General features: G+C 48.7%; 1 protein-coding gene across 2 annotated transcripts in view; it reads left to right on the top strand.

The window, feature by feature from the left end:
• Positions 1-24,541, top strand: part of TOX2 (TOX high mobility group box family member 2) — a 168,318-nt gene that overhangs the window by 115,821 nt on the left and 27,956 nt on the right. The window lies entirely within an intron of this gene.

The following is a 24,541-nucleotide window of genomic DNA, read 5'->3' as shown; positions in this document are numbered from 1 at the left end:
CTAACATAGAGAGAAGGTCTGTCCCAATACCTTTTCTCCAATTCCCACTGCTGCCAACCCCTTGGGACAGAGCAGCCTTCCTGAACCACCTCTTTGAAGGTGCACTTTCCACATGGGCCTGGCTTGCACTGATGCCTCAGGTTTTGGCTTTTCTATTTTTCACATTCTGTGCTGCTCTAGTGTGTGGGGCTGAGCTTCATATTATGGGATGGTGAGCTCTGTGCACAGAGCAGGGAGACAAAACAATTCCTGCTCCAGCTGGGCACCAAGGACAAATGACCCAAAGCTCAGCCCAGGATCACAAACCCCGTGGGCTGGAGAGAGAAAAACAAGCAGGGTGGGAGTGCCTGGGCTAAAGCTGGGCTGGGACAATGAACTGCAAGGGGCAAATGGAGCAGAGCTGATCCCAGGGAGAGACCCCGTGCCCGGCCGTGCATTTTGGGGCCATTTTGGTTCATCTTGGGTGCAGCCCTGGCTGGGCTCTGATGCTGCCCAAGGTGGGTCCATGGAGGCCTTTTGATAAATCCCTGCTTTATTCTTTAGCTCTGTCCAGCCTCTGCTCTAGGGCAGCCCTCACAAGGCATCAGCACGTGCAGGATGGGTCTCTGGAAGAGCCCAGCTCTAGTTGTTAGCACAAGTTTTGTGCTCTTGGTGCAACACATCCATCTGCCACTGCCAACCCACCTGCTCCACCACAGAGGGTTTCTGCCCAGTGCTGCAGACAATCCTGCACACAGTTCCAGGTTTCACGCTGGTTGGGATTTTCATGGCACATTTCCAGTTCTAAATCAATTCTCTGTGTCTCTCCTAGAGGCTCTCAGATTATTTCAGTCTGTGTTTTGTAGCAGCAGTCTGCAGGCAGTTGGCAGTAATCTGGGGGAGGAGGAGGCACGTTTACCTGCAGGAAAATCACTTCCCTTGCAAAATGAGTCCTGTCAACTTTCGTGTTCCTGTTGAGCTGAACCAACAACATCCAGTTCTGGTGAGAGAAGAAAATGGGATAGCTGGGACACAGTCCCTGCCCAGCTGTCCCCTGCACAACCCAAAGCTGGGATCAGTAACTGAAGTTGAGCTTTGCATTGATTTCCATGGCTTGGAAATCCTTGCTGAGGTGGAGGTGCCTGCCCCCTCACCCAGCATGGTGAGGCAGGGGCAGGTCACTGCTCAGCCTCCACAGCCAGCTGAGGCCAGCTTGGTTGGTGGTGTTGGCTGATTCTCTCTGTTGGGAAATCTGCTCCTTTTTAAGCTCATGTCTCATGGTGGCACTGGGTGGGATTCTTGGGGCTGTCCTGTGCAGTGCCAGGAGCTGGACTTCAGTGATCCTTGTGGCTCCCTTCCAGCTCAGGATATTCTGTGGTGGGATTTGTGGCTACCACAGCCTCGCTGCCCTGACAACTGCCCCATAAGGAAATACATTTGGGGTTGTTTTCCCCTAACAGAGCTGAGGGTACAATAAGGCCCTTCTGTGGGATGTGGGAGGTGACAGATCCAGAAATAAACCACATTGTGGAGATCAGAACTTCTGTGGACATTCAGCAAATATTTGCTGGTGACAGAAATGTCTTCATGGCCTGAGAAGTTACTCCAGGGCTCTCCTGGGTGCCTTAGATGCCAGGCAGCTGTAAGTGAAGAAGAAGGTTGATTTTAAGGCCTCCACACTGCAGGCTGAAGGACAGAAAGATCTGTGCTTATGGATCCCCTTATTGCCTCCATCCCACCAGCTCGCCAAGAGGACCCAGCACTTCTTGCTCAGCTTTGTCCTCTTCAGGGGGTTCATCATCTGACTGTTCCACCAGAATTTCAGCCCCCTCACGGAGGCCAGGAGATGCTCTACAGCATCTACAGAGAATCTGAGAGTTGTCCTAAGAATTAAACCCAAAGAGCAGAGACCAAGACAGAAAAAAAGAGGTTAAATCCTTACAGCAAAACAAAGACTGAATTGGTGGAGTCCTGCTTGTGCCAGGAGTCCCTACAACTCATTCCAAGAACATCACAGGGTGGATTAGACATCCCTGTCCCACCTGGGTATGGCTGATTTTGAGTGTCCTTTTCTATGTAGTTCTGCCATGGCTGTGCTGGTTTACAAGGCAGAAATGCAGTTCCTGGAGGGCTGGGAGCCCAAGTTCAGCACAAAGCATTCTGCCCTGGTGAGGAGACTCTATTGATGCCAAGTGCAAGAGCAGTTCCACTGCTGAGCAGCATGAGGTGAACATTTCCCCTGCTCACCCCGTGGCTCCTTGTTTTACAGTCAAGATCTGTAAAATTCATCTGCTTGTGGAAGGGCTCCCGTGTGGAATTCTGCCAGCAATTCCAGTAAGTGGGACTTTTTAAACGTGGTTTTTCTCTGGCTTCTCATAGTTTCAGAGCATTGGTGAAATGAGACCTGATAGAGCCTCCCTGATGTGGATTTCCAAGGAATTTGGTGGAAAAGAGCCTGGATCTGCCAGGATCACACACAGCTGTGCTCAGGGCTGGTTTGTGTGTGCCTGCCTGTGCACGTGGCTGTTGTGCACTGATTTCAGGCATGCACAGAAGAATTTCTCTCTGTGCCAATCCTGCCTTTTGACTTTATGCTTTGCATCTTACGCCTCAAAAATCCTGGACTAAATTGAGGCCCCTTTGACAATTTGGATTTCCTGATCCATAATGGTTGATGGGAGCTGGAATTCTCCTGAGTGACAGTTTGCTTCATTCCCTTTTGCTTTGCTTTCTCACTGAAGTAGAAAAGTCATGAACAGTACAATGACTTTAGTGCAGTCAGCAGCATTTCAGCCATGCTGATTTATTTGAGCCATTCACCGAGAAGTTCTGCCCTGCTCTGGAAGTGCTGGTGCCCGTGGATTTCATGTTGATTTTTTACTCTTGCCCATGAGTGGTCAAAGGTTTTAGCTGTTACAACCAGTTGTGTTTTTTGCTGTGGTGTTCCCTGGGTGATGCTGGACTCAGTTATCCAGCTGTGCTTGGAGGATGCATGGGTGGAAGTGGATCTGGCTGGAGGTTACTGCAATTTGGGACTGGGGTTCTTGCAGTGATTTTTAATCATGTTCCATTGTATTTACACTCCTGCAGTGCTTGTGTTGTTGTTGCCACATGATCACTATAAATAGGTGTGAGGAAACAACCAGTGACATTTTTAGCACCCAATCAATCACTTGGCACACTCAGATGCCATGTACACCATGAATAATAACAACTGGCCCTCAGTTACAGCTCACACTGAAGGTTCACCAGGGACAAATTAGAGGAATAACTGCAATTATGGCTGTAGCAAGATGGCTTCTTTGTAGTCCATCATCTACAGTAATTTAAAATCGTGGATCATTAAAATCAATACATGTTGCAAGCAGACCTTAGGAGCTCTCACAGACGTGTCAGTCCTGTCAAAGCTGGCAGCCAAAGTTACAGGACACAGGGAAGGTTGGACTTACTCTTTCCTCTAAGAAACCTTTTCCTAGTTCCCTTTTTCCCTGTGTTTATCACTGAATAGGAATGCAAGTGTTTCACTGTAGTGGTTTTAGTTCGCCAATTTGAGATTTTGCAGATTTTGAGATTTCCTGGCCAATGCACCAAAGAGTGTGGTGGGTTCAGTGCTGCTGTGCACTCACTTCCTCCTGTGAGATAGGATTAGGAGAAAGGCAAAGCAGGCTCAAAAACTTTAAAAGGGTATAAATAAAAATGTCTTAACAGTAACTAAAAGATTAATAAGAATCAGAACAAAACCTTCAGAACCCTTCTCCTTCCTTCAAAACCTTTTCTTTCCCATTGACAAGGTAAAGAAACAAAACCTAAAACTTCAGTCACTTTATTACCTCTAGAATAGTCTTTCTTCAGTTCACTTAGGGAGAGAAGTTCCTCTTGTTAATGTCGTGGAGACTTCTCCACAAGAAGAAAACAGTTCTCTTGTGGCTGTCAGTTTTTTCACGAGTAGCAGCTGCCCATGGAAATCTGCAATTGGGAAGTCCCTCCCATTTTCCACATATAGATAATCATAGAATCACTTGGGTTGGAAAAGACTCCTAAGATCATCGAGTCCAATCATTAACCTGACACTGCCACGCCCACCACTAACCCACATCCCAAAGCCCCTCATCTATCTGGTTTTGAACACTTGCAGGGATGGTGATTCCAGCATTTCCCTGGACAGCTTGTTCTCATGCTTGACCTCCCTTTCAGAGAAGAAATTCTTCCTGCTGTCCAACCTGTACCTCCCCTAGTGCTTGAGGATGTTTCTTCACCATGGGGAACTGAGGCCACCTGGTCACTGTGCATTTAGGGGATTTCTTCAGTGCCAAAACAAGAAATAGAGAGGAAAGAAGGAGAAATCCCCTGCCCTGGTGGAAATTGGGCCAGAGGCACTGAGTACAGACAGGGCCCTTCCTTAGTTATGAGAAATCTCTAAGAGACAGCAGCTTACAGAGTCCTTAGGAAAAAAAAAAATCACACTGAATAAACAGCTTTCCAGCCAAAGTCAGGACTCCCAAGTGCAGGGCATTGTCAGTGTTTACTATAGACTATAAAAATACTAAGTACTGAGCCTGGGTATTTTGTTAGAAGCATTCCAGAGGTGTAAAACACCACATAAATAAGCCAGCTTTGTGGAGTGGTATCCAGGGTGGGCCTGAATGAGTCCCCCAGGTTTCCTTCACAGTAAGAAGCTCTCCTGGAGTGTGATTCATTGAACTGTCTGAAATCCCTTCCCTGGGATGGAGCAAATGTCCCTGCAGGGATTCGAGGAGGACCAGACCCCCACCCAGCTCTGGCACATTAACCCACATTTTGGGTGGCTCTGTTTGCACACATGGTAACTTTTCCAGGAAGAGTTTCATGTTGGAACTGAAGGTTAGTAAAAAATTCACATTTTGCCTTGGCAGCACACTGAAGAGATGTGAGTAGACATGAACATGGCAAGGAACAGGTGGAGCTGGGACTGAAATCCTGGTCCTCAGAGGGCAAGGCAGTGGTGGGGTGGGATGAGCAGGGGCTGAGTTGCAGGAGGGAAGGGGCTGAAGGGACAGAGGATAGCTCTGATTTGCAGCCTCTTCACCTGATACACAAGAAAGAAACTTCATAGAATCATGGAAAATCAGGGTGACATTTGCCAGCTTCCAGTCAGCTGGCATCTCTCTGGATTCCCAAGAGTGCTCAAAAATCAGTGAGAGAGGTTTTGTGATGACATCAGCAGCAATTTGAGGATTCTCCCGTGAATTTCAGCAGGCCCCATGGATTGGTAGGGATTAAGCTGGAGCAGCCAATCCTGCACAATTCCAGATCAGCTGGAAGCTGATCATTCTCACAGTCCTGATCCTCCAGCTCCAGGCACCAAGACCCCCTTGGTCTCAGTGTTGAATCTGTGTTGAAGACAGAGGCAAAGAATGCATGAAACACCTCTGCCTTGTCCATGTCCCTGCTTGGGAGGGGACATCATCCTCCCCATCCTGGAATCCACTGACTTGATTTCTGCCCTGCCTTTTGCCATTAATAGAGTTGAAACATCTTGGCAGCATTCCTGCTGGTGTCACCTGAGGGACAGTCCTTGGTGCATCATTCCCTGCAGCAAAGGCAAAGCAGCAGGACACGAGCCTGCAGCTGTGCAGCAAGGGGGTTTCCTGAATTCACCTCGTGTTTCTCAAGGGCTGGGACAGCCAAGAGCCTCGTCCATACCATGGTGCAGCAGGCCAGCCCTCCTGGGTGAGCTGGGTGTGCCAGGTGTGCCTGGAGCTGTGCATCAATCCCATCCAGCTGAGGGAGACTTTTGGAGGCAAACATTGACACTCGTGTTCACTAAAATTTCAAGAGCAAAATTCATCCCTGGACTGGGAGTTTCCTTCCCACTTTCTCCTACATTTAAAACCTGGCAGATTTTACTTTCAATGGACTGTCCTTCCTGCCTCTGCAGACTCTGCTTCTGGGATGGAGGCAGCTCTTAAAGCCATCAGTCTCACTTGGGCCACGAGATGAGGAGATGCAGAGGGAACACAGGAATGACCCACCCCATTTAGGGTGCTGGATACAAGGATCTACCCACTCCCAATCCTCAGGGCTTCCAGCTGAGCAAAGTGCCTTTTCCCAGTGTAGATTGCAAGGCTGGGTGAGTGATGGCAGAGTCTGTAGGAGCCCAGCCAGCTCCCCAATTTCAGGGAAGCAGAAGGAGCCCTGGGTCTGGGAGCATAAAGGAAAACATGTCTGAATCATGCATTGACATCACTGGGAGCGACTCACGTCAGAGCTGGATTGATATGGTTACAGCAGAGTGTGTGGCTTTTGGTATTCTGGGAGAGCTGCTGCTGCTGTGGCAGAGAAAATTATTCATGGATCAAAAAAGGGAAAGGCATTAGCTGTACAAAGTGTCAGCATTGTCTGTGTTCCACGGCGGGGCTGAAACGAGATCCAGCTGTGGTACATGAGAAACAGCTGGAAGAAACACCAACAAAAAATGCACAGATTAGTCTTGAAAGACCCTTGCAACTGAAGCCAAGGTATCACTTACTAATTTATGGGGAAGTACAGCGGGTGCAGAGCCCTGAGCTGACTCACAGGCGGCTGATCTGGAACAAGAGGGATCACAACAGAGGAGAGGAACAGTCGGATGCTTTCTGTCACTGGAAATAAAGGCTGAGGTGAACAGATGATCTGCCAGCCAGCCACAAAGCCGTAATTAAGAGATGCCAAAACAGCCTTTTGTCCTCCAAGGGGGTGGGGAAATGGAAGGCAGAGATCACAGAGGAGATGGTGGTTCCTGCCGTGCACTCAGGGGAATAGAGGAGGGAATAATCTTCCCCACGAGGGGTCACATTCAGATTCCAGCAGGCAAATGCTGCACAGAACCTTGAGATGGCAGATGCATAACATGGGGAAAGGAGCAGATACAAAATCACCTCCATGCCTGAAATCTTTTAGTAGGATCAGTGGTGGAGTGTAAATTAGGCAGTGTAAGTACTGCCAGTGGAGCCGTGGGTGGTCAGCAACAACCCACTGTCTCCAGTGGTGGAAGTAAAACTGTGTGTAAAATACCTCTCAGTGTCTGCAGGAGGTACCATGAATGCATTTCAGGGTTAGGAACATCCAAACACAGTGCTGGAGGAGAAAAAACACCTGTGGACCTCACTTTCCGTGAAACTGGGTCTGAAATCCTTCAAATGATCCCAAGCCACAAAAATGCAGAAACAACTTTGCAAAAACATTGTTTCGTTAAACTTCTGCTGTTTTCAAGTTGTTCATTCAGCTGAGCCATCGGTAATTAGTGTTTAAACACTCTGTGAATATTCATTAGCTTTGCCAACCCTCCTGGCAGAGGAAAATCACTCCTGGCATCCAGGAGGGGCCGGGGGTCAAGGCAGGGATATCTGGGATCAGGGATATCCCCTGCCAGGGGTGTCTGGAGGGAGCTGCTGGGGACCCTCCCGTGCCTCTCCCTGTGCTCCTCTCAGCAGCTCCTGGGCACAGCAGCATCAGCCACATCTCCTACTGGGATCAACTGCTTGGCCTGTGGTCCTTCCTTCACCCTCGTGCTAATGAGACCACTCCACAGCACTCAGGGACAGCGATATTGAGCAAGGCAGCAGGGTTTGGTGTGTCCCAGAGAAAGTCCTGGCCGGCGTTCGCTCCAGAAGAAAATTCCTGGTTTTTTCTGGAAAGAAGGCAGTGGCTGCTGCCATTTCCCTGCTGGCAGCTCTGATCTGAGAGGGTGGAATCAGTGCACAGGAGGGAACATTTGAGTCTGGGGGTTTTCCTGGAGCTCACCACACTGCTGGGAGCACTGGGAGAGCCTGAACCTCCGATACCTTCGGGCTCATGTCACCAGCCCTGTTTGCAAGGAGGGAATATTCCCCCCGTTGGCAGGAGGAGGGAATATTTCAGTTTCTAAGCTAACCTGGTGTGTTATGTGGTGCTGCTGAGAAGCCACAGCCACCGAGTCCCACGATGTCATTTTTACAGTCTCTGGTCAGAGCAGGATCTCACTTTGAAATTAAAATGTTCAGGCTTAAAATAGAAACCCACACAGAACTGTTCAGCCTCTTGAGAATGGCTTTTTAGGGCTGCTGCTAAAAATGCCCCATTAAGAGTCTATAAGGTGCTGCAGAGCCATCAGGCTGCCACATGTAGGGATTTTATGGTGGCTGCAATTATTTCCTCATTTTGATGGGCCAAAGGCTGGCGAGCAGAGAGCAAATATTCACAACATCTCCAGTTATCCCTGTGTTTCCATCCCCTGTGCAGTGGGAGCAGGGCAGGCACTGCTGGGGTGCCAGCTCAGACTCAGGCCACCCCACAGTGCCACCTGTGAAAAATGCCAGTCGCTTGTTTTTAAAATTTTAAATGTTTAATGATAATAAAATGGTTATAAAAATAGCAATAAAATTAGAGTAATAATAATTTGGACAATTTGGATTAGGACAATATGAGGCAATAGAAACAAAGAGTTATGGACAGTCCTGGTACCTCTTTCTGGGCAGCACAAGCCTGAAAAAGAACCCACATTAACAGAGGATTAACCCTTAAAAGCAACAGCCTGTTACATATTCATACACCTCATCCATGATGCATCAATTCCATTCACACACAGGATTCTGTCTGGGCAGTGTCAGCTTCTTCCTCTTAATACTGACAGCATCTTCAGGGCTGAGGAGGCAGGAAGAAGTTCATTTCTCCTGATAATGGGGCAATAAATTCTCTTTCTCTGAAAGATTCAGGTGTCCTGTTGCTGCTATCTTGGTGTGAGTCCTCTCTTAAAAAATGTATCCCACATAGCATAGTTCCTATTTTAACCTTATGTTATAACCTAAAACTATATTTAACACACTACTTAAGAAAATTAATACAGCATAACTTTCTAACACAACACATATAATATTCATTTAAATATTTGCTAAGAGCCAATCATAAACTAGGCATTTTTCACACACCCAGATTTGTTCTGGGCAGTTGGGAGGGCTGTGGTGCCAAAGCTGTGACGTGGCCACACGTGCCAGGCTTTGAAATCCTGCCAGTCCACGTGCTCAGAGCAACCAGGAGGGAAAGAGCCACCCAACATTAATTATGACTTTTGAAGCTTTGCCTAATTACATTGTCTCTCTTAAGAAAACGACACAAATATTTATGAGTGGGACTTTTAATTCTCATTGTAATCAGTGACATAAATAGGTAACACCTTTATAAAGAGTTAATAAAAATGTGTCAACACAAGCTCCAGCACAAACTATCGAGCAGTGTGCAGTAAAACATTCCAGTGTTTATTGTATTGATTGAATATTCATGAGATGCCAATTTAAATTACAGTTCACAACTGTTGCTGTGTCTAATGAATAATTTAAACAAGTGTGGCCAAAGAGATTTCAACGCTGCATTAGCAAACTGCAAGGGATTAAGCAACAGAGAATTTATAATTAGCTTTGTATATCCTATAATAAATTCATTGGAAAGATGGTTTTAATTATCCCACATGTTAATTCAGAATTCAGTGCATTAATTTTCGATTGAAAAGTAACCCTTTCTTCCAAGATAGTATATTTGGCTCTTCTTCACCTTCTGCATCTCAAGAAGAGAGAATTGCAAGGATGGAATGACTTAATTTTTGCAAATCTCATCCATCATGACACAGCATTTGTACCTGCCCATCTCAGGTCTGGAGCAATTCCTTTTTTCCATTTCCAGCTGTGGAGGCTGAGACCAATGAGATCAAATCCCTTCCTACAAGGATTCCAGAATCCTGCTGGAGCTTCTCCCAGATCTGTGTGCTGCTGCACATCCTCTCTGATCCACTCCTGGCTACTTGGGCAATATTGTCTGCTCCTGGCAAACAAGTCTGTGACAGTGATGGAAGTTTTTGGCAGTTGTCTCCTATAAGCAGCTTTAGGGTTTTGTTTCAGAAAGGAGGATGTGTGTAGATAACAAGTGTAAACCTCAGAGCTGGAGCTGAGATTGCTGCATTCTTCAGAGCCAAGCAGGGATGGTTTTGTCTCTTTTTGGCAAGTCCATAAAGGGCTTTTTCCTGGGGGACATTGGCCCTTTTGCCCATAGGGACAGGGCTGCCATTTGTCCACATCCAGGGTGAGGGGCTGGGGGCTGCACTGACAACGTGGCTTTGACCTTGGGTAACGAGGGGACAGCAATGTCCTCAGCAGCAGAGAGGCCAGAGCTCCTCATCAGCTGATGCTCAGCCCCTAGAAAGTGTGAATATTTCTTGTGCTTTCCCCTCCATGTGCTCTCCCTAAGCCATCCCTTCACCTTGCTGGCTGTCCCCAAAGCCTGTCCATATGGACAGGCACAGTTTAGCTCTTGCAGAACCTCAACACTTGTGCTGAAACTCCCTGGCCAGAAAAAACTTGGGAAGTATTCCAAGGAGCACAAATCCTCACACCTCCGTGCAGCCACCCATGCTCAAAGCCTGTCTGGGAAGCTCCAAAGGTGTCTTGTGGTGCACGTGGGGGAGGAAAGCACTGCCTTTCCAGGTGGTTTTGTTTAATTCCAGGGCAGCAGGTTAATGAGATTGCTGGGATTTGTGACTTTATCTGGAATGTAAACACGAGCCTGGCGCGTGTCCTCGGTGTCTGATCAGATGGAAATGCAAATGCGGCGCCGAGCGTGGCGCGCCATCCAAAATGTTTTGGTGCCACAACGTGCAAGACAAAATAACCATCACTTTTTTTTTAATTGAAATGTCTTCTGTTGCATTTGAGTCCTGCCATATCCATCTAATCAACAGCCTGGCACTGAGGGGGATGTGCCTGAGCTGGAGGTGGAAGCTCCTTCAGGAGCAGGGAACAGCCAGGGCTGTCCCAGGAGCCGCCGGCTGCGCTCGTGTCACTGTGATATTTTCTGAAAAATACCTTTGCCAGGATTTTTCTCCTGAGAAGCTGAGAGGCCTCAGAAATGAAATGTAAACAATAATTATCTGCTACTGTAAAATGTAGCAAGTGCATCTTTAATTAATCTCATGTAAATTGTTTTTACTTAACAATGGCCAATCCCAGTCCAGCTGTGTCAGACTCTCTAGTCAGTCACAAGATTTTATTATTAATTCTTTTTCAAACTTCTGATGTCTCCCTTCTTTCTATTCTTTAGTACAGCTTTAGTATATCATTTTCTTTTAATATAACATATATCATAAAATAATAAATCAGCCTTCTGAAACATGGAGTCAAGATTCTCATCTCTTCCCTCGTCCTGGGGACCCTCAAACACCACCACACACTCAAACTTCCCCCAAGACTTTAATTGCTGCTTTAGTGCCTCTGTCTTCTGGGTGACTGGAGTTACTTAAGGTGATGAATGGAGAGCATGGCTGGAATGCAGTAATGTTGTTGTTGGCACGTATTGATTAAACCTCAAGGCTCAATTGATCAAGCTCCCCAGTGCTGCTGTGTAATCCCAGGGGAAAGAATCAAGCCTGTAATGTGGTCATGCTTTACTCTTGGTTTACCACTTGGGGTTATGTGTTTTGGGAGGGAAGGAAGTGTTTGTGATGGCCGGAATCCCTGCTGTTACCAGGATTAAATGAGGACTGGCAGCAGGAACACTTGTTATTGTGGCAACCCAGTCCTGGGCAGACCCAAACCTCATTTAACATGGCATATCTCACCTCCAGGAACTGAGTGCCTGTCTGGGTGTTAGAAGGAAATAAATGAATCTCTGAGATGTTTGTTATCCATTGTGAGGAAGCCCAAGAGGACAGAGATGCTGCTGGACTGAATATTCTTCCCCTGGTCTCCCTTAATACACTTCCTTTAATCTAATAAACTGCACTGCACAGGGCAGGCAGAGCAGCAGCTCAGGTTAATGCTGTGCTGTAACCTAAGGGAGCACTTCCTAAACCTGTATGGCTTCAGTTCTGCATTGATGTAGATTTTGGCCTGTCTGTAACTTGGAAGAGCAGCTGCAGTTGCATTGGCTGGCTAAGAAATGAGCTGGGTTTGCCATTGTCAGGAGTCAGAACAGAAGTTACAGCATCTGGCTCTTGTGGTGGGGTCAGAACTGGAGTTTCCTTTCCCTCTTCCCTCCTGCAATTAATTTTGTATGTACAGAGTCATTTGGGCTTTTCACACCTAATTTAAGAGTGCTCAGCATTTGCTGTAATTAAAGGCAGGGAGATAGCTGACTGTGCCTCCTGGCAGCAGTTTGTGTGTTGCAGCAAGGTCCTGGCACATCCTGCAGTTCTGAGGTTCCCTCCTGCAGGGCAGGAGCATCACTGTGCTGGTGGACAACTGGTGGGCTGGAGGTTCAGTTTTGTCTCAAATTGCTCCAGCAGAGCTGGGTTTTGAAAATCTCACAGTTTCCCAACTCATATTCAGCCACAGAGCCATGCTCCTTCCCTGCACGCTGGTACTCCTGGTATTAAGAGGCCCTTATGAAACACTTATCCCAAACTAACACAATAATCCCAGCAATATCTGCTGCAGAGGGAAACTGAGTGGGGGCAAAAAGGGAGCAGCTCCTTGCAGATGTGAAGAGGAGCTGTGGTTTGTGTGGGATCAGCACTGGGGACCCAACTCTTTCTAATGCTGCAGCATTTCTTATGGTGCTTGAAAAGCGGGCTGTGAGACTTTGCAATCAAAAAAATCCTATTAAAATTCATTCCCAGAGTTTAATCCCACTGGGATGAGTTTTCTATCTAGTCTTCCTAGTTTCCTGTTGTGTTCTAAAATTGCTTCTTTTTGCCTTCTTCTCCTTCTCCTTTTTTTTAATGCTCCATGCAATAAAACGTGGACGTCTCTCATTACCTGTGGGTCTATTGCTTTATGTGAATGCAATATCTAAAATGTGTGAAAAGAGCCAGGAGAGACATAAAGCAAAGGGAAGCTGGGAGTGCAGGAAGGCTTCAATCAGCTGCACAAGCCCAGGGAGAAGGCAGTAAATGCTGGGGGAGATGAGGGGGCCAGCGTTGGGATGGGGGAGTGTTTGTGCTGCTGTGGGGAGATGGGTCCCATGGCAGCTGGAGGTGCTCTTGCCAATGGGAGTTCTTATCCCCCTGAGAAGGAAACACCTGGATTTACAGAATCCAGCATCTTCTGCAGCCAAAGTGAAGCTTCTTGCTGCCCTGCCAGGCTGGGCAGAGTTCCATGGTGATCACCAAGGGGTGCCCAGGGGTGTGCCAGGGTGCTCTCCCTGGGGAAGGGCTGGGTGTGATCCTGCCTTGGCAAGGACACCCAGCAGAGCACACTCTGGCCCTGCCCATGCTGCTTCCACAGAAATTAAATTAAATCATTGGCCCCCAACCCACCTGGAGCAGAACTTTAGTCCATCCCAGCAGTTCAAAGTCTTGTGAGGAGGCTGAGCTGTAACACAGGATGTTAAATATCTAATAACACCAAGGATGTGGCAACTCACCAGGAAAAGCAAACCCCCCAAAGAATGTCTGTTGAGCTGAAGATGGGGAAAGCTTTCTTTCTCTAGTGTTTTCCTCCTTTCCCTTTTCTTTTTTAATGCCTAAGGCTATTTACATGACACCAGATCTCTGCTTCTCAGGAGTTTATTTGTGTCTCACATCCTGTCCTTGACCTGTGGGATGGCTTTGCAGGGCAGGTGATGGTCCCATGGAGTGCACAGCTCAGCAGGATCCTAAATTCCCATTCCTGAGCAAAAGGGCACCTCAAACTTGTGGCCAGGGACCATCTCTAGCCCCACACCACCTGTGGAGTCTCACCCCAGCCTTGGAAGCAGTAAGTTCTGTTATAGGGGTACTTACTGCAGAAGGTTTTAACACTGACTCCATGTTTCACCAGTGTCTTTGGGAAGCAGAGGTGAACAACAAAAATGAAAGAAAATCTGATGGATAAACAGGTCTGACACTGAAAGATATTTCCCCCTTGCTTGGGATGGTTTTGCTTCACCATTACACTCAAATAATGCAACAAAAATACTCCATGATCAGTTTGTCTGCTCCTCCATCCACCTCGAGTGGGGACACAGAAATCCAGATTAAGGAAATCATTCTGGATGGGTTTCAGGGCTGGTGCAGACCCTTCTCAGCTCCCTCTTGGCCCCCTCAGCCCCTCACCTTCACCCATGAAGTTTTTATCATCTGCCCCTTTTGCTTCCATTCCCCTCCACAGCTGCTTCTCCCTGTCTTTCCAATAGACAAGAATGGGCTGTGACAATTTTATTACATTTTATTCCCCCCATGGGCTATAAAAAAAAGGGGGGTCAGGGTCTGCTGCTGTTTAATTACCTCCCAGTGCCCATTCCAGGGAATTCTGCCCCAGCTTTTGGTGGTGGTGTTATGGTGTTCTGCCTGGATGAGTATCAATTCCCTTCCTCTTACAAATGGGTTTTGCAAAATTGCTAAATAATGTGTTCAGAAAACAGGCTGGAAATTAATGGGATAGATTATTTGCAAACATGTTCACTGAGTTATCAGGCTTGTTCTTTATCCGTAAAATAATGTACTTTAAAAAAACGTGGAGTTTATTGAAGATGTTATTTACAGACAGTTCTCCAGCTGGGAGCTGCAGGAGCACTGACGGGGCACATGCACAGCCCAGCTGCTCTCCCAGTGCCAGGGGCACCCCTGCTCCTCCAGATCACTGGATCCTGCAATGGTTGGGCTTAGAAGGGACTTAAAAACTGTCCACTTGCAGCCCCTGCCATGGGCAGGGACACCTGCCACTGTCCCAGGCTGCTCCAAGCCCTGTCCAACCTGGCCTTGGGCACTGCCAGGGATCCAGGGGCAGCCCCAGCTGCTCTGGGCACCCTGTGCCAGGGCCTGCCCACCCTCACAGCAATTCCTTCCCAATGTCCCACCCATCCCTGCCCTCTGGCAGTGAGAAGCCATTCCCTGTGTCCTGTGCCTCCATCCCTTGTCCCCAGTCCCTCTCAGCTCTCCTGGAGCCCCTTGGGCCAAGCAAGGGGCTCTGAGCTCCCCCTGGATCCTTCTCTCCTCCAGGTGAGCACCCCCAGCTCTCCCAGCCTGGCTCCAGAGCCACGAGCCTCCAGCCCTTGGAGCATCTCTGTGGCCTCCTGGATCACTTCAGGCTCCACATCCTTCCTTCTCTGGGGTCACCAGAGCAGAGGGACAGGACTCCCCCCTGTGCTGCTGCCCTCCCTGTGGGATCACCCCAGGATGCAGTTGTGCTTCTGGGCTGCCAGTGCTCATGGACAGGTCAGGCTCAGCTTCTCATCCACCCACGTCCTCCTCAGGGCTGCTCTCAGTCCATTCCCACATAAACACAACTGGGAGAAGCCCTGGGAGCCCTGTCTGGGGACACTGGGTGGCTTTAAGGTGAAGCTTCATGTTTGAGAGCATTGCATTTGAAACTGCCAACACTCATTGGAAATATCTGGGTTTTATTTAAAGCACTTCAAGCTGAAAAGTTTCTTTTCTCAAATTTGTCTGCTCAGGTTCCCTGTAAGCCATCAGGCTGAGCTTGTCTGTGCATGGCTTCTGATAACTGAGGAGCTCTGCTAATGCTGGTATTTAATAATTCCTGGAATATTGGGGAAGCTCTGGGGGACTAGAAAAGAGCTAATGTGCAAATATTTAAAAAGGGAAACAGAACAGCCCTGGTAATTACAGACCTGTCAGTCTGTCATCAATCCTCAGCAAAATAATGGAGTGGCAGATCCAGGCCTCAATTAATAAAGAATTAAGGGAAGGTAATATAATTAATGCCAATCAACATGGGCTGATGGAAAACAAATCTTGTCAAACTAACTTGATATCTTTTTTGATGAGATTACAGGTTTGGGTGATAGAGGTAACAGTGTTAGCATAACACACCCAGACATCTGCAAGACTTTTGACTTGGAAGCACAAAATCCTTTGAGGAAGTTGAGCACTACAAACCCAGTGTTGCACAGGTCTGGTGGGCTGGTTGTCACTCTGTCTTGCTGGAGGGTATTTTATGTTTCTGCCAAAGGAAACATTAAATAACTGCCAGTGGAGCTGGCAGGAGATGCTGCAGGAAGCAGGAAGGTGGCACAGGGCAGAGATGCAGAGCTTTTGGCATGGCCTGGTAAGCTGCCCCCAGTGAAGAAAGTGTGTTTGGGAAAACAGTATTGCCCCCTTTGCAGGAGCAAAAAAGGTCTTTCAAGGTGAGGACTCCTCTCCTTAGAGATGGTGGCTCTGGAAAAGAGCTGGGAGATGCTTTGGGTGGGTGCTGCTGAGGGAGATGTGCAAAAAGCATCCAGAGCAGTGAGCAGGGTGGGGAACTTCAGAGAGGGCAGAGCTCTGTGTCTTTGGCCAGGGCAGGAAGATATGCTGCTCTGCAAGTGCTCTGGGGAAGGAGAAACTGTGAGAGCCCTCCAGCCTGGCCAGGGCTGGGCTGGGAGCTCCAGGGCTGGGCTGGGAGCTCCAGGGCTGGGCTGGGAGCTCCAGGGCTGTGAGCTCCAGGGCTGTGAGCTCCAGGGATGGGCTGTGAGCTCCAGGGCTGTGAGCCACAGTGCTGGGAGCTCCAGGGCTGTGAGCTCCAGGGATGGGCTGTGAGCTCCAGGCTGGGCTGTGAGCTCCAGGGCTGTGAGCTCCAGGGCTGTGAGCTCCAGGGCTGTGAGCTCCAGGGCTGGGCTGTGAGCTCCAGGGCTGTGAGCTCCAGGGATGGGCTGTGAGCTCCAGGGATGGGCTGGGAGCTCCAGGGCTGTGAGCTCCAGGGCTGTGAGCTCCAGGGCTGTGAGCTCCAGGGCTGGGCTGTGAGCTCCAGGGCTGTGAGCTCCAGGGATGGGCTGTGAGCTCCAGGGATGGGCTGGGAGCTCCAGGGATGGGCTGTGAGCTCCAGGCTGGGCTGTGAGCTCCAGGGCTGTGAGCTCCAGGGCTGTGAGCTCCAGGGATGGGCTGTGAGCTCCAGGCTGGGCTGTGAGCTCCAGGGATGGGCAGTGAGCTCCAGGGCTGTGAGCTCCAGGGCTGGGCTGTGAGCTCCAGGGATGGGCTGTGAGCTCCAGGCTGGGCTGTGAGCTCCAGGCTGGGCTGTGAGCTCCAGGGATGGGCTGTGAGCTCCAGGGATGGGCTGTGAGCTCCAGGGATGGGCTGTGAGCTCCAGGGATGGGCTGTGAGCTCCAGGGCTGTGAGCTCCAGGGATGTGAGCTCCAGGGATGGGCTGTGAGCTCCAGGGCTGTGAGCCACAGATCTGTGAGCTCCAGGGCTGTGAGCTCCAGGGCTGGACTGTGAGCTCCAGGGCTGTGAGCTCCAGGGATGGGCTGTGAGCTCCAGGCTGGGCTGTGAGCTCCAGGGATGGGCTGTGAGCTCCAGGGATGGGCTGTGAGCTCCAGGGCTGGGCTGTGAGCTCCAGGGCTGGGCTGTGAGCTCCAGGGATGGGCAGTGAGCTCCAGGGCTGTGAGCTCCAGGGCTGGGCTGTGAGCTCCAGGGATGGGCTGTGAGCTCCAGGCTGGGCTGTGAGCTCCAGGGCTGTGAGCCACAGTGCTGGGAGCTCCAGGGCTGTGAGCTCCAGGGATGGGCTGTGAGCTCCAGGGATGGGCTGTGAGCTCCAGGCTGGGCTGTGAGCTCCAGGGATGGGCTGTGAGCTCCAGGGCTGGGCTGTGAGCTCCAGGGATGGGCAGTGAGCTCCAGGGATGGGCTGTGAGCTCCAGGGCTGGGCTGTGAGCTCCAGGGATGGGCAGTGAGCTCCAGGGCTGTGAGCTCCAGGGCTGTGAGCTCCAGGGATGGGCTGTGAGCTCCAGGGATGGGCTGTGAGCTCCAGGGCTGTGAGCTCCAGGCTGGGCCATGGAGCTCCATAGAGGCTGCATTCTGGGCTTGCTCCAGGGATCACCCACAGGGGGATGTGACAAGTGAATCCACCCCCCTGGGCAGGTTCTGAACCCCACAGGGAGGGGTTCCCCACCTCCTTGCCACCCTCCTCTCCCCATCCCCTCCCTGTGTGGAGGGTTCTCAGAGGTGCTTTAGCTCCCCCATGTCACAGCCACCACAATAAAAGTAGGAAGGTTCATTAAACCAAGGGCAGGGGAAGCTGTGCCTTCAAACCTGCCCCAGGGCGTGTCTGTGCCTCAGAAGTGCTTTTTTAAAGCCATGGATGTGGATTCTTCCTCTTTGCTGCCTGGCTCTGAGTTCAGAGATGCTCCTCCAGGTCGTGTTTGCAAGCTTGAAGCTGTAAAACCTTTTTTTTCCACTGTGTTCAATGAAGACAAACTGTAATTTCAAAATAGATCCAAAAAATGTCTGTGTGCCCAAACCCCCTAAGCTGGCACCAGCAGTTCCCATGGGCTCCTGTGCTGCTGCTGGGCCAGCAAAGCACCCCCCCCATGGCATTCTGGTGGGGGTACAGGTCCCCAGGAGCTGGCAGAGGGGTGCTTGGTCCCTCTGGGAGCTGGACACACCCAGGAGGGAAGTGACAACCACAGCTGGGAATGCCAGTGCACAGGGAAATCCTCTGCCATGTGATAAATGCCCCCCACCTCCTCCAAAATAAATTACTTCCTTTTTAAATCCTTTCCAACTGTTCCCCTCGTGTTCATAATAGGATGATCAGTGGAACCAAAGATGTGGCTGTTACTTTAAAGGATAAATTAGTTTGACTCTTAACTCAATAATTAAAACTGTTATGGCTATGAGCCTGCAGGGATAATGTACTATTATTATAGTCATTTGTTTCAATTAAATGCTTACTGATTTTACAATAGCAGCTGGGCACCTGTGTGAGATAGCTATTACTCTGAACAAGACATCTCAAATTCCAGCAGAAATTTGTCACTGCACTAAAGCATTTTACACAGACCATGAAAGTTTATTAGGAGCAGTTACAAATCGGGAAGAGGAGGGGTGGTAATTGGGGATATATTTTCTTATCAGCTCCTCTCTCTCCTGCTCTCTCTCTCTCTTTTTTTAAGTAAATCATCTTTAAGTATTTCAGCTATGGTGATGCTCTTACATTGAAACTTCAATACAGAAAAAGCCTGCTGGGAAAACTTTGCTTCAAAGCTGTTGAGCAGATAATTCCTCTCCCTGGCTGTGATTACAATGGCTTGTTCTTGGGAACAAACCAAGGAGAGGGAAGCTGTGCTGGGGATGAGCCTGGTGGCTGCCCCTGGAGTAGCTGTTTGCCTCGCCTGGAGAGGAAGACCCTGGGTAAGGAAGGCTCTGACAGCTCAGCCCACCTGTGTTATCTGACCCTGGGAAGGGTGGTATTGTATTTGCAGGGATGCCCCAACAAAGGCAGGAATGGTGAATCTGACTCCATGTTCTCAGAAGGCTCATTTATTACTTTATGATACTATATTATATTAAAGAATTCTATACTACACTAAAGAATACAGAAAGGATACAGACAGAAGGCTAAAAAGATAACAATGAAAACTGGTGACTCTCTCCAGAGTCCTGACACAGCTTGGCCCTGACTGGCCAAAGAGTGAAAACAACTCCCAGCAGAATGCAATGGAACAATCACCTGTGGGTGAACAATCTCCAAACACATGGCACATGTGAGCACAGCACAGGAGAAGCAAATGAGATAAGAATTGTTTTCCTCTTCTCTGAGGCTTCTCAGCTTCCCAGGAGAAAAATTCTGGGTGAAGCGATTTTTGCAGAGAATCTGAATGCCACAGGGTGGGAGTCATGGAATCATGGAATGAGTTGGGTTGGAAGGGGCCTAAAGACATCCCCTTCCAACCCCCTGCCATGCAGGGACACCTTCCACTGTCTCAGGCTGCTCCCAGCCCCATCCAACCTGGCCTTGGACAGTCCCAAGGATCCAGGGGCAGCCACAGCTGCTCTGGGCACCCTGTGCCAGTGTTTAACACCCTCACCATAAAAAGTTTATTCTGTATTATCTACTCTGAATCATCTCTTTTAGTTTAAAAACCATCACCCTTTGTCCTGTCACAACAGGCCCTGCTAAAAAGCCTCTCTCCATCTTCCTGATACCCTCCTTTAGATGGAGGGGCTCTGGAAAGAGCTCTCAGGTCTCCCTGGACCCTTCTCTTTTCCAGGTGAGCACCCCCAGCCTGTCTCAATAACAGAGATGCTGCAGCCCTTGGAGCATCTCTGTGGCTTCTGGACCCACTCCAGCAGCTCCACATCCTTCTGAAGCTGGGAGCCCCCAGGCTGGGCAGCTCTGCAGGTGGGGTCTCACCTGAGTGGGGCAGAGGGGCAGGACCCCCTGTGCTGCTGCCCACGCTGGGGGCTGAGCCCAGGACAGGGCTGGATTTCTGGGCTGCCAGTGCCCATCCCCAGGTCATGCCCCTCACCCCAAGGTCCTTCTCCACAGGGAAGCCTGGTGGTGCCCAGGTGCTGGGCCTGGCACATGGAGCGATGCCCCTCCTGCCCCTCCTGCCCACTCCTGCTCGTCTTGGCCACTGTCTTTTGCACGTCCCTCTTTATCTCAGGGGGATGCAGTGCAGTGCTGTGTGCCAAACTCCAGCCAGATTCCTCCTTTTGCTGCCCCTTGGGTAACAGCACCCGTGGTTTGGCACGGATCCCAGCCAGGCAAGCAGAGTTGGGGAATTTGGGGCATCCCTGCTCCCAGGGCAGAGCACACCACGGGGAGTCACACAGAACCTCTGCGCTTGTGCTTCTGCCTCCTGAGCACGGGGCTTGATCAGGGTGTGCCTGAGAGCAAGGAAGGGGAGAGGAGGAGGAGGAGGAGGAGGAGGAGGAGGAGGAGGAGTGTCTGGTGAAGCCCTTTTCTGACCCAGAGATGGGACAACTGAGAGGTGTTTAAAAACCTTTTATTCTATTTTCAGTCTCGTGTGAAGGGTGTGACAATACAGATGTTATAACTCACACCATCACACTCAGAAGCTCATTATATATTAATTACAATACACTATAGGCATTTCTTGCTTTATGATCTTTTGATCATCTAACATCTAAATTACTTTTTATAAATCCTTCTACTATATAATTATATTATAATGTAAAATTTTGTAATTATAATTATATAATAATTTATAATATTTATACTCTTTCAATATTTATAATGATAGTTAAATAATAAATTGTAATATTTATACTATTTTAATATTTATAATTATATAATAATTTATTTTATTTTTTATATTTTAACTATTTAATATTATAGTTCTATTTTATAAATATAATTTCAATTATATTAAAGTTATATTTACAATTATATTTCTCTAAATTATCTAATCTTATTTATAAAGCTATCTTTCAAAATTTATTTCTAGTTCTAGTTCTCTTTTAACAATATATACCTTTTTCTATAATATTTCTAAGTTAACATTTCTTATGTCAAAGCTTACATACAAATACATGCTATATAATCTTTCTATCAAAATTTAAGCATTCTTTACAAATCCATTTCCCACAGAGGAGGAGAAAAACCCCATGGAAAGCAGAAGGTGATTTTAGGGGTGGGACCTGCCTGGAGGCTGCAGTTGGGAGTCAGGAATTAGCAGGAGGCCATTCCATGGCACAGCCATCCCTGCCAGGCCCTGGGAGCTGAGCCCTGCTGGCTGGGGCTCTGCCCCAAGAGCTGCTTTTTCCATCAGAATTCTGGGGAACAGTGCACTTGAAGCCGGTCTTGACACATTTGAGGCATGACCTGTGTTAGCAGAGCACCCCAGTCCCCAGCTGGGCTCTTCCTCATGGCATTTGTCACTCCTGAATTCCCCTTCTCCCCAGAACAGGGAACATGGGCCATGTGCTCTTTGTCTGCCTGTTTTTCTCTCCTTCTCTGGATTAGCTGGAGCATTTATGGGCCTGATATGCATATTCATTAAAAGAATTGAAATATTGTGGGAAAAAGGAGCTGTCTTTGAGTTAGCACAGCCTTTGGGAATCTGCTAAGTAAGATGCACTTAATTACTTCAGCTATGACTACATCACATTGCACTCTGGGTTTCCTCTGAGATGCAAAACATCTTTCCAGCACAGGCTGCAAACCCATCCTGGGCCTTTTGCAGCACCTCGTGGTGAGCTGGCAGTGCTGAATTCCTGGGATGGAGGGGGATCTGACCTGCCTCTCCCAGCCTCTGCTCCTGGGGAAGGAGCTGATCACGTTTTTGGGGGTGTTTAATTCCACTGTGTTTCCACCTGTGGGTCTGCTGAGTGCTTTGGGGCAGGGAAAGGCATGGCACAGCCCCACTGAGCCCAGGGCTGGCACTGCATCCCACAGGAGCAGGTTGTTTTCTTCCACACAGCATTCATTACCTCCTTTCACTTTGGTTTGCCGTGATCACAGTTTCATTCATCATTTCCTTGCCTAATTAGGCTGTTTGCTGCAGGGAATCATCTCAAAATCCTGCTCCTGGAGGTCTCTCTTTCCTTGGGTCTTTTTTTGGGGGGGATTGATCACCTGCTTTGGGTGCCCCTGAAATAGCTCAGTGTCAGCAGGATCCCACAGTGGGAAGCAGGAATAACCCTTTCCCTGCCTTGAGTGAGAGCCATCCTCAGCCTTAATCCTGTCTAAGAAGCTCCAGTGCTGCACACAAACAACTCACCTTCATTTTCACTCCAAATATTTCACAGCTGGAAAACTCAGGTGGCTTTTCCACCACTCCTGGGGACACCAGGAGCCATCACCAGGATGGGGAGGTGGCAGCCTGGCTTCCAAAATTGCATTAAAAAAAAAGAAAAAAACGGGAAATGGAGAGAAATGCAGTGAGTGCCAAATGGTGGGGGCAGTTCCTGGCCAGCAGGGTGCATGTGAGGAGCTGTGCATGTCCTGCAGAACCTCCTGGACTGGTGGAGAAGAGATGGAGATGTGGGAGAGGGAGAAAAGGACCAACAGTATTCAATTAAAACCACTTTTATATCATACAATAGTAGAATGCTTTGGGTTGGGAGGGATCTTTAAAGGCCATTCAGTGCCACCCCTGCCATGGCAGGGACACCATCCTCTGTCCCAGGCTGCTCCAAGCCCTGTCCCTGCTGGCTTGGACACTTCCAGGGATCCAAGGGCAGCCCCAGCTGCTCTGGGCACCCTGTGCCAGTGTTTTACCAGCTCCATTGAAAAAACCTCCTACATTATATCTAACCTAAACCAGCCCTCTTTTAGTCTAAAACCATTGTCCCTTGTCCTATCACCTGAATAAAGGTCTGTCCCCATCCTTCTTCTGGGCTCCCTTCAGTGATGTAAAGAAGTTGGGAGGAGGCATCTGGGCCAAGATATCCTTGGAGAAGAATGTCCCAGGAAAAATGCTGTGTCTCTGCTACTTAAAAGGGTTCTCTGATGGGATTGTTGTGAGCATGGGGCTTCTGGGGGGGCTCTCTGAGCCAGGCTCAGGTTCCTGTTTTTTTCTACAAATTTTCAGAGGCATTTACAGCATGTGGCCCATATCCATAATTGCACTCCTGGACTTGTTCTGCTCTGATGCATAAATAACATGCACTGCAAAGAAAAATGTGTGATTACATATTTAATGGATAAACAGAGCTGTTGTGGTCCATTGACCACATAATAAAAGTTTCAAAAAAATTGTCTTAATACAGTATTTCCTCAGGAGACTACTGTGGCTGAAACGTGAGCGAGCTATTTTAAATTTTAGAATTTTTTAAGCCACATCTCATAGCCTGCCCCATTTCTCCAACACCCGTCTTCTAAACTTTCCCTTCATTTAAATTTAAAATAAGGACAATAAATTATTCTTTTCCTTAGCAGCTGGCAGATCTTCTCCAACATGAAAGGTCTGGATTAAACTGACAAAACCCAAGACAAATGTACGTTTTTTTGGCTGAAATTTGGGAATGGCTGGCTGCTCAGCAGATGGGAGCTGTGTCCCTACGTTGCACAGTCCCTGTCACTGCCTGTCTCACCCAGGCCATTCCCATGACTTTTGCAAATTCGGTTTAAATGCAAAATTTGCATCTCTGGTGCCTCCTGTGCTGGCCAAGCCTGGTGTCTGTCTCCATGGCTGCATCATCCTCGATGTCTTTATGACCAGGATAGCCAGAGCTCTGCAGTAAGACACACAATAAGGCTTCAAGGGCACATTATAAGGTTTTAAGGGCACACAACACTTGCCATAGTTAATCTCTGTGCCCCTAACCAAAGCATAATTAAGCTCTGTGCCCCTCTGCCTCTAAGCAAAGCCGGCCCTGCTGCCTCCTTGACACCACCAAAGCCAAGGGCAGCAATTCAGTGTGGCCCCTAAATCAGCCTCAGTCTGACTTGTGCTCTTGAAATGCAGGAATATATTTAATTCCTGTGAGTTCAATCCCTTCCCTTCACAATTAATACAGGAAAAGGGCAGATCCAGGGAAAGCTGCTCTGCTGACACTGCTTCTCTTCTGCTGGAGAGTCTTAAGGAGAGCAGAACATTCTGTCTGTGTAGAGGTGTGGTGTAAAGCTCTTGATTCCTGACCTGCAGCAGTAAATCTGGGTTTGTGTTTGGATTTATGTCCTCTGAAGCCTTTGGAGGCCTCACAGGTCTTCCCCGGGTTTCCTTCTGTGCGTGCTGCTGATGGAGCTGGCAAAGCTTCCCTGATAACAAGGGATTGCACCTCAGTGGGCTGATCAGGAGCTCAGGTCTTTAAACTTGTGCTAGCATTAATCAGATCAATGTAAAAGGGAAAAGTCTGGCAAGTGTTTCAGGCAGGGTTTGCCTCCCTCTCACTCCATGGCTGGATGAGGCTGTGCAGGAACCAAGCTCTACTAGATCAGCAAGGATGGACCCTGGGGGAAAATGGGGTTTATGGGGAAAA

This window comes from Haemorhous mexicanus, chromosome 18, assembly GCF_027477595.1.
Source record: "Haemorhous mexicanus isolate bHaeMex1 chromosome 18, bHaeMex1.pri, whole genome shotgun sequence".
Taxonomy (NCBI): domain Eukaryota; kingdom Metazoa; phylum Chordata; class Aves; order Passeriformes; family Fringillidae; genus Haemorhous; species Haemorhous mexicanus.
The sequence above is the reverse complement of the archived record's forward strand: the minus strand, read 5'-3'. Positions and strand labels throughout refer to the sequence as shown.